This window comes from Procambarus clarkii, chromosome 17 (assembly GCF_040958095.1).
Source record: "Procambarus clarkii isolate CNS0578487 chromosome 17, FALCON_Pclarkii_2.0, whole genome shotgun sequence".
In the NCBI taxonomy this organism is placed as follows: domain Eukaryota; kingdom Metazoa; phylum Arthropoda; class Malacostraca; order Decapoda; family Cambaridae; genus Procambarus; species Procambarus clarkii.
In genome coordinates this window covers 14,154,902-14,164,752 of record NC_091166.1, presented here as the reverse complement: position 1 = coordinate 14,164,752, position 9,851 = coordinate 14,154,902, and positions in this window count along the sequence as shown.

Here is a 9,851-nt window from a genome sequence, read left to right as displayed (position 1 = left end):
TGATAGTGAGTCCTCCTCCGAATTAATTTCCCTACCGATTTTCGTATCATCGGCAAATTTGCAAATGTTGCTACTCAAACCTGAATCTAAATCATTTATATATATTATAAACAACAGAGGTCCCAGGACAGAGCCTTGAGGCACTCCACTTACAACATTTTCCCACTCTGACTTGATTCCATTTATACTAACTCTCTGTTTCCTTTGGTATAGCCATGCCCTAATCCAGCTTAATATAGCACCCCCAATACCATGAGACTCTATTTTTTTAATCAGTCTTTCATGTGGCACTGTATCAAAAGCTTTGCTAAAGTCAAGGTATACAACATCGCAATCCTTACCACTATCAACTGCCTCAACAATGCTAGAATAAAAAGATAACAAATTTGTTAAACATGAACGGCCATTTATAAAACCATGTTGCGACTCAATTATTAATTTATGTTTTTCAAGATGAAGACGAATTTTATTTGCTATTATAGATTCGAGTAACTTTCCCACAATAGACGTTAGGCTAATTGGTCGATAGTTAGACGCAAGTGATCTATCTCCTTTCTTAAAAACTGGTATCACATTAGCAACTTTCCAAAACTCTGGCACTCTGCCTGACTCTATTGATTTATTAAATATGGTTGACAGTGGGTCACAAAGCTCCTCTTTGCATTCTTTAAGCACCCTAGCAAACACTTCATCCGGCCCTGGGGATTTGTTTGGTTTGAGTTTTACTATTTGTTTAAGAACATCCTCCCTGGTAACTACTAAACTCGTCAACCTGTCCTCGTCCCCACCCACATAGACTTGTTCGGCTGAAGGCATATTGTTAAGTTCTTCTTTAGTAAATACAGATACAAAATATTTATTAAAAATACTACTCATCTCTTCATCACTATCTGTTATTTGACCTGTCTCAGTTTTTAATGGACCTATCCTTTCCCTAGTCTTAGTACGATATAACTGAAAAAACCCTTTAGGATTTGTCTTTGCTTGCCCTGCTATGCGAACTTCATAGTTTCTTTTTGCTTTCCTTATCTCTTTTTTAACATTTCTAACCAGTTGTACGAATTCCTGTTCTAAAGTGACCTCCCCATTTTTAATCCTTTTGTACCAAGCTCTCTTTTTACCTATAAGGTTCTTCAAATTCTTTGTTATCCACTTTGGATCATTAGTATACGATCTATTCAATTTGTATGGTATACTACGTTCCTGTGCTTTGTTTAGAATATTCTTAAATAAGTTATATATTGAATCCACATCGAAATCCCCATTTAAGTCACCTATCGCTGGGTTCATGTCTCGCTCCAAGACCGGCCCACACCCCATACCCAAGCCTTTCCAATCAATTTGACCCAAAAAATTTCTTAGGCTATTAAAATCAGCTTTTCGAAAATCTGGCACTTTAACAGAATTTTCTCCTACTGGTCTATTCCATTCTATGCTAAATCTGATTTCTTTGTGATCACTGCTCCCTAGCTCACTCCCTATTTCGATGTCATTAATTTGCGTTTCCCTGTTAGTTAACACTAAATCTAAAATATTATTTTCCCGTGTTGGTTCCTTAATGTGTTGCGTAAGAAAGCAATCGTCAATTAATTCTAGAAAATCTTCTGCTTCACTATTCCCTGTTTTGTTCAACCAGTTTATTCCGCTAAAATTAAAGTCACCCATGACATAAATACTGTTAGATCTAGATGCTCTAGATATTTCATCCCATAGATGCTTTGCTTCCATTCTGTCTAAATTTGGTGGCCTATATATTACTCCTATTATAATATTATTAGCTTTTTCGTTTAATTCAATCCAAATAGTTTCTGAGTGTGGCTCTGTTTTGATTCCCTCTTTGAGACTACATTTCAAATTGTCCCTAACATATATGGCTACTCCACCTCCTCGTCTAATATATCTATCTGTGTGAAATAGTTTAAATCCATATATTTGATATTCAGCTAATAGTTCTCTATTTTCTACATTCATCCACGTTTCGGTAAGTGCAATAATATCTATTTTTTCTGTGCAGACAAGAGCATTTAATTCGTTAATTTTATTTCTTAGACTTCTACTGTTAGTGTAATATACCCTAAGTGAATTGTTATTTTGCGGACCTTCTCTTTCCCTGATCGTTTTGCCAATTCCTTTCTCCCACAAACACATACTTTTATTACCTCCTTCCTCCAAATCAATTCCCATACCTCTATCTACTAACAGTTTAAACCCAAACAAACACCTCTAACCACTTCTTCTAGCGAGTTCGCAACAGCAACAACCCCAGCTCTCGATAGATGCACCCCATCACGAGCATACATTTCATTTCTTCCATAGAAGTGTTCCCAGTTGTCTATGAAAGATATTGCATTTGATTTGCAATATCTTTCCAGCCGGCAATTGACACCAAGTGCCCTCGATATCCATTCATTTCCCACTCCCTTTCTTGGAAGAATGCCACATATGATCGGGATTCCTCCCTTGCTCCTAACTAACTCTATGGCTGTTTTATACCTCTGAATCAGTTCCTCACTCCTGACTCGACCAACATCATTTCCTCCTGACTAAGTTAATTCCCCAAATTAGAAATCTTTCATATGAAGAAAGATTAACAAAGCTTAAGTTGCATTCACTGGAAAGGCGAAGAGTTAGGGGCGACATGATAGAGGTTTACAAGTGGGTGAATGGACATAACAAGGGGGATATTAATAGGGTATTAAAAGTATCAACACAGGACAGAACACGAAACAATGGGTATAAATTGGATAAGTTTAGATTTAGGAAAGACTTGGGTAAATACTGGTTCAGTATCAGGGTTGTAGATTTGTGGAACCAATTGCCGCGTAACGTGGTGGAGGTGGGGTCCCTCGATTGTTTCAAGCGCGGGTTGGACAAGTATATGAGTGGGATTGGGTGGTTATAGAATAGGAGCTGCCTCGTATGGGCCAATAGGCCTTCTGCAGTTACCTTTGTTCTTATGTTCTTATGTTCTTATAAATGATATTATGACAGGAAATGGAAACAAACCCATTATTTGTATTAGTGCAGGGGGTAATGATGTTGGACGAGTTAGGAGTGAGGAACTAATACAGAGATTCAGGACAGCCATTGAATTAGTTAGGAGCAAGGGAGGAATCCCGATCATATGTGGCATTCTTCCAAGAAAGGGAGTAGGAAATGAATGGATATCGAGGGCACTTGGTGTCAATTGCCGGCTGGAAAGATATTGCAAATCAAATGCAATATCTTTCATAGACAACTGGGAACACTTCTATGGAAGAAATGAAATGTATGCTCGTGATGGGGTGCATCTATCGAGAGCTGAGGTTGTTGCTGTTGCGAACTCGTTGGAAGAAGTGGTTAGAGGTGTTTGTTTGGGTTTAAACTGTTAGTAGATAGAGGTATGGGAATTGATTTGGAAGAAGGAGGTAATAAAAGTATGTGTTTGTGGGAGAAAGGAATTGGCAAAATGATCAGGGAAAGAGAAGGGCCTCAAAATAACAATTCACTTAGGATATATTACACTAACAGTAGAAGTCTAAGAAATAAAATTAACGAATTAAATGCTCTTGTCTGCACAGAAAAAATAGATATTATTGCACTTACCGAAACGTGGATGAATGTAGAAAATAGAGAACTATTAGCTGAATATCAAATAAATGGATTTAAACTATTTCACACAGATAGATATATTAGACGAGGAGGGGGAGTAGCCATATATGTTAGGGACAATTTGAAATGTAGTCTCAAAGAGGGAATCAAAACTGAGCCACACACAGAAACTATTTGGATAGAATTATACGAAAAAGCAAATAATATTATAATAGGAGTTATATATAGGCCACCAAATTTAGACAAAATGGAAGCAAAGCATCTATGGGATGAAATATCGAGGGCATCTAGATCTAACAGTATTTACGTCATGGGTGACTTTAATTTTAGTGGAATAAACTGGTTGAACAAAACAGGGAATAGTGAAGCAGTAGATTTTCTAGAATTAATTGACGATTGCTTTCTTACGCAACACATTAAGGAACCAACACGGGAAAATAATATTTTAGATTTAGTGTTAACTAACAGGGAAACACAAATTAATGACTTCAAAATAGGGAGTGAGCTAGGGAACAGTGATCACAAAGAAATCAGATTAGCATAGAATGGAATAGACCTGTAGGAGAAAATTCTGTTAAAGTGCCAGATTTTCGAAAAGCTGATTTTAATAGCCTTAGAATTTTTTTGGGTCAAATTGATTGGAAAGTCTTGGGAATGGGGTGGAGGCCGGTCTTGGAGCGAGACATGAACCCAGTGATAGGTGACGTAAATGGGGATTTCGATGTGGATTCAATATATAACTTATTTAAGAATATTCTAAACAAAGCACAGGAACGAAGTATACCATACAAATTGATTAGATCGAATACCAATGACCCAAAGTGGATAACAAAGAATTTGAAGAATCTTATAGGTAAAAAGAGAGCTTGGTACAAAAGGATTAAAAATGGGGAGGTCACTTTAGAACAGGAATTCGTACAACTGGTTAGAAATGTTAAAAAAGAGATAAGGAAAGCAAAAAGAAACTATGAAGTTCGCATAGCAGGGCAAGCAAAGACAAATCCTAAAGGGTTTTTTCAGTTATATCGTACTAAGACTAGGGAAAGGATAGGTCCATTAAAAACTGAGACAGGTCAAATAACAGATAGTGATGAAGAGATGAGTAATATTTTTAATAAATATTTTGTATCTGTATTTACTAAAGAGGAACTTAACAATATGCCTTCAGCCGAACAAGTCTATGTGGGTGGGGACGAGGACAGGTTGACGAGTTTAACAGTTACCAGGGAGGATGTTCTTAAACAAATAGTAAAACTCAAACCAAACAAATCCCCAGGGCCGGATGAAGTGTTTGCCAGGGTGCTTAAAGAATGCAAAGAGGAGCTTTGTGACCCACTATCAACCATATTTAATAAATCAATAGAGTCAGGCAGTGCCAGAGTTTTGGAAAGTTGCTATTGTGATACCAGTTTTTAAGAAAGGAGATAGATCACTTGCGTCTAACTATCGACCAATTAGGCTAACGTCTATTGTGGGAAAGTTACTCGAATCTATAATAGCAAATAAAATTCGTCTTCATCTTGAAAAACATAAATTAATAATTGAGTCGCAACATGGTTTTATAAATGGCCGTTCATGTTTAACAAATTTGCTATCTTTTTATTCTAGCATTGTTGAGGCAGTTGATAGTGGTAAGGATTGTGATGTTGTGTACCTTGACTTTAGCAAAGCTTTTGATACAGTGCCACATAAAAGACTGACTAAAAAGTTAGAGTCTCATGGTATTGGGGGTGCTATATTAAGCTGGATTAGGGCATGGCTATACCAAAGGAAACAGAGAGTTAGTATAAATGGAATCAAGTCAGAGTGGGAAAATGTTGTAAGTGGAGTGCCTCAAGGCTCTGTCCTGGGACCTCTGTTGTTTATAATATATATAAATGATTTAGATTCAGGTTTGAGTAGCAACATTTGCAAATTTGCCGATGATACGAAAATCGGTAGGGAAATTAATTCGGAGGAGGACTCACTATCACTTCAAGTTGATCTAGATAGGGTTTTGAAATGGTCAAAGGATTGGCAGATGCAGTTTAATGCTGATAAATGTAAAGTTCTGAGGTTAGGTAATGATGATAGAGTTACAAGATACGAGCTAGATGGTGTTGTGATTGCGAAGTCGGATTGCGAAAGGGATCTGGGAGTTATGATTAGTAAGAATTTAAAACAAAAGGATCAATGCATAAATGTTCGTAATAAGGCAAATCGGACACTTGGATTTATTAATCGCAGCGTTAGTAACAAGACACCTGGTGTGGTTCTCAAGCTATATCTTGCTCTAGTTAGGCCCCATTTAGATTATGCAGTTCAGTTTTGGTCGCCATATTATAGAATGGATATAAATTCACTTGAACGTGTCCAGCGTAGGATAAGAACATAAGAACATAAGAACAAAGGTAACTGCAGAAGGCCTATTGGCCCATACGAGGCAGCTCCTATTCTATAACCACTCAATCCCACTCATATACTTGTCCAACCCGCGCTTGAAACAATCGAGGGACCCCACCTCCACAATGTTACGCGGCAATTGGTTCCACAAATCAACAACCCTGTTACTGAACCAGTATTTACCCAAGTCTTTCCTAAATCTAAACTTATCCAATTTATATCCATTGTTTCGTGTTCTGTCCTGTGTTGATACTTTTAATACCCTATTAATATCCCCCCGGTTATGTCCATTCATCCACTTGTAAACCTCTATCATGTCACCCCTAACTCTTCGCCTTTCCAGTGAATGCAACTTAAGCTTTGTTAATCTTTCTTCATATGAAAGATTTCTAATTTGGGGAATTAACTTAGTCATCCTACGCTGGACACGTTCAAGTGAATTTATATCCATTCTATAATATGGCGACCAAAACTGAACTGCATAATCTAAATGGGGCCTAACTAGAGCAAGATATAGCTTGAGAACCACACCAGGTGTCTTGTTACTAACGCTGCGATTAATAAATCCAAGTGTCCGATTTGCCTTATTACGAACATTTATGCATTGATCCTTTTGTTTTAAATTCTTACTAATCATAACTCCCAGATCCCTTTCGCAATCCGACTTCGCAATCACAACACCATCTAGCTCGTATCTTGTAACTCTATCATCATTACCTAACCTCAGAACTTTACATTTATCAGCATTAAACTGCATCTGCCAATCCTTTGACCATTTCAAAACCCTATCTAGATCAACTTGAAGTGATAGTGAGTCCTCCTCCGAATTAATTTCCCTACCGATTTTCGTATCATCGGCAAATTTGCAAATGTTGCTACTCAAACCTGAATCTAAATCATTTATATATATTATAAACAACAGAGGTCCCAGGACAGAGCCTTGAGGCACTCCACTTACAACATTTTCCCACTCTGACTTGATTCCATTTATACTAACTCTCTGTTTCCTTTGGTATAGCCATGCCCTAATCCAGCTTAATATAGCACCCCCAATACCATGAGACTCTATTTTTTTAATCAGTCTTTCATGTGGCACTGTATCAAAAGCTTTGCTAAAGTCAAGGTATACAACATCGCAATCCTTACCACTATCAACTGCCTCAACAATGCTAGAATAAAAAGATAACAAATTTGTTAAACATGAACGGCCATTTATAAAACCATGTTGCGACTCAATTATTAATTTATGTTTTTCAAGATGAAGACGAATTTTATTTGCTATTATAGATTCGAGTAACTTTCCCACAATAGACGTTAGGCTAATTGGTCGATAGTTAGACGCAAGTGATCTATCTCCTTTCTTAAAAACTGGTATCACATTAGCAACTTTCCAAAACTCTGGCACTCTGCCTGACTCTATTGATTTATTAAATATGGTTGACAGTGGGTCACAAAGCTCCTCTTTGCATTCTTTAAGCACCCTAGCAAACACTTCATCCGGCCCTGGGGATTTGTTTGGTTTGAGTTTTACTATTTGTTTAAGAACATCCTCCCTGGTAACTACTAAACTCGTCAACCTGTCCTCGTCCCCACCCACATAGACTTGTTCGGCTGAAGGCATATTGTTAAGTTCTTCTTTAGTAAATACAGATACAAAATATTTATTAAAAATACTACTCATCTCTTCATCACTATCTGTTATTTGACCTGTCTCAGTTTTTAATGGACCTATCCTTTCCCTAGTCTTAGTACGATATAACTGAAAAAACCCTTTAGGATTTGTCTTTGCTTGCCCTGCTATGCGAACTTCATAGTTTCTTTTTGCTTTCCTTATCTCTTTTTTAACATTTCTAACCAGTTGTACGAATTCCTGTTCTAAAGTGACCTCCCCATTTTTAATCCTTTTGTACCAAGCTCTCTTTTTACCTATAAGGTTCTTCAAATTCTTTGTTATCCACTTTGGATCATTAGTATACGATCTATTCAATTTGTATGGTATACTACGTTCCTGTGCTTTGTTTAGAATATTCTTAAATAAGTTATATATTGAATCCACATCGAAATCCCCATTTAAGTCACCTATCGCTGGGTTCATGTCTCGCTCCAAGACCGGCCCACACCCCATACCCAAGCCTTTCCAATCAATTTGACCCAAAAAATTTCTTAGGCTATTAAAATCAGCTTTTCGAAAATCTGGCACTTTAACAGAATTTTCTCCTACTGGTCTATTCCATTCTATGCTAAATCTGATTTCTTTGTGATCACTGCTCCCTAGCTCACTCCCTATTTCGATGTCATTAATTTGCGTTTCCCTGTTAGTTAACACTAAATCTAAAATATTATTTTCCCGTGTTGGTTCCTTAATGTGTTGCGTAAGAAAGCAATCGTCAATTAATTCTAGAAAATCTTCTGCTTCACTATTCCCTGTTTTGTTCAACCAGTTTATTCCGCTAAAATTAAAGTCACCCATGACATAAATACTGTTAGATCTAGATGCTCTAGATATTTCATCCCATAGATGCTTTGCTTCCATTCTGTCTAAATTTGGTGGCCTATATATTACTCCTATTATAATATTATTAGCTTTTTCGTTTAATTCAATCCAAATAGTTTCTGAGTGTGGCTCTGTTTTGATTCCCTCTTTGAGACTACATTTCAAATTGTCCCTAACATATATGGCTACTCCACCTCCTCGTCTAATATATCTATCTGTGTGAAATAGTTTAAATCCATATATTTGATATTCAGCTAATAGTTCTCTATTTTCTACATTCATCCACGTTTCGGTAAGTGCAATAATATCTATTTTTTCTGTGCAGACAAGAGCATTTAATTCGTTAATTTTATTTCTTAGACTTCTACTGTTAGTGTAATATACCCTAAGTGAATTGTTATTTTGCGGACCTTCTCTTTCCCTGATCGTTTTGCCAATTCCTTTCTCCCACAAACACATACTTTTATTACCTCCTTCCTCCAAATCAATTCCCATACCTCTATCTACTAACAGTTTAAACCCAAACAAACACCTCTAACCACTTCTTCTAGCGAGTTCGCAACAGCAACAACCCCAGCTCTCGATAGATGCACCCCATCACGAGCATACATTTCATTTCTTCCATAGAAGTGTTCCCAGTTGTCTATGAAAGATATTGCATTTGATTTGCAATATCTTTCCAGCCGGCAATTGACACCAAGTGCCCTCGATATCCATTCATTTCCCACTCCCTTTCTTGGAAGAATGCCACATATGATCGGGATTCCTCCCTTGCTCCTAACTAACTCTATGGCTGTTTTATACCTCTGAATCAGTTCCTCACTCCTGACTCGACCAACATCATTTCCTCCTGACTAAGTTAATTCCCCAAATTAGAAATCTTTCATATGAAGAAAGATTAACAAAGCTTAAGTTGCATTCACTGGAAAGGCGAAGAGTTAGGGGCGACATGATAGAGGTTTACAAGTGGGTGAATGGACATAACAAGGGGGATATTAATAGGGTATTAAAAGTATCAACACAGGACAGAACACGAAACAATGGGTATAAATTGGATAAGTTTAGATTTAGGAAAGACTTGGGTAAATACTGGTTCAGTATCAGGGTTGTAGATTTGTGGAACCAATTGCCGCGTAACGTGGTGGAGGTGGGGTCCCTCGATTGTTTCAAGCGCGGGTTGGACAAGTATATGAGTGGGATTGGGTGGTTATAGAATAGGAGCTGCCTCGTATGGGCCAATAGGCCTTCTGCAGTTACCTTTGTTCTTATGTTCTTATGTTCTTATAAATGATATTATGACAGGAAATGGAAACAAACCCATTATTTGTATTAGTGCAGGGGGTAATGATGTTGGACGAGTTAGGAGTGAGGAACTAATACAGAG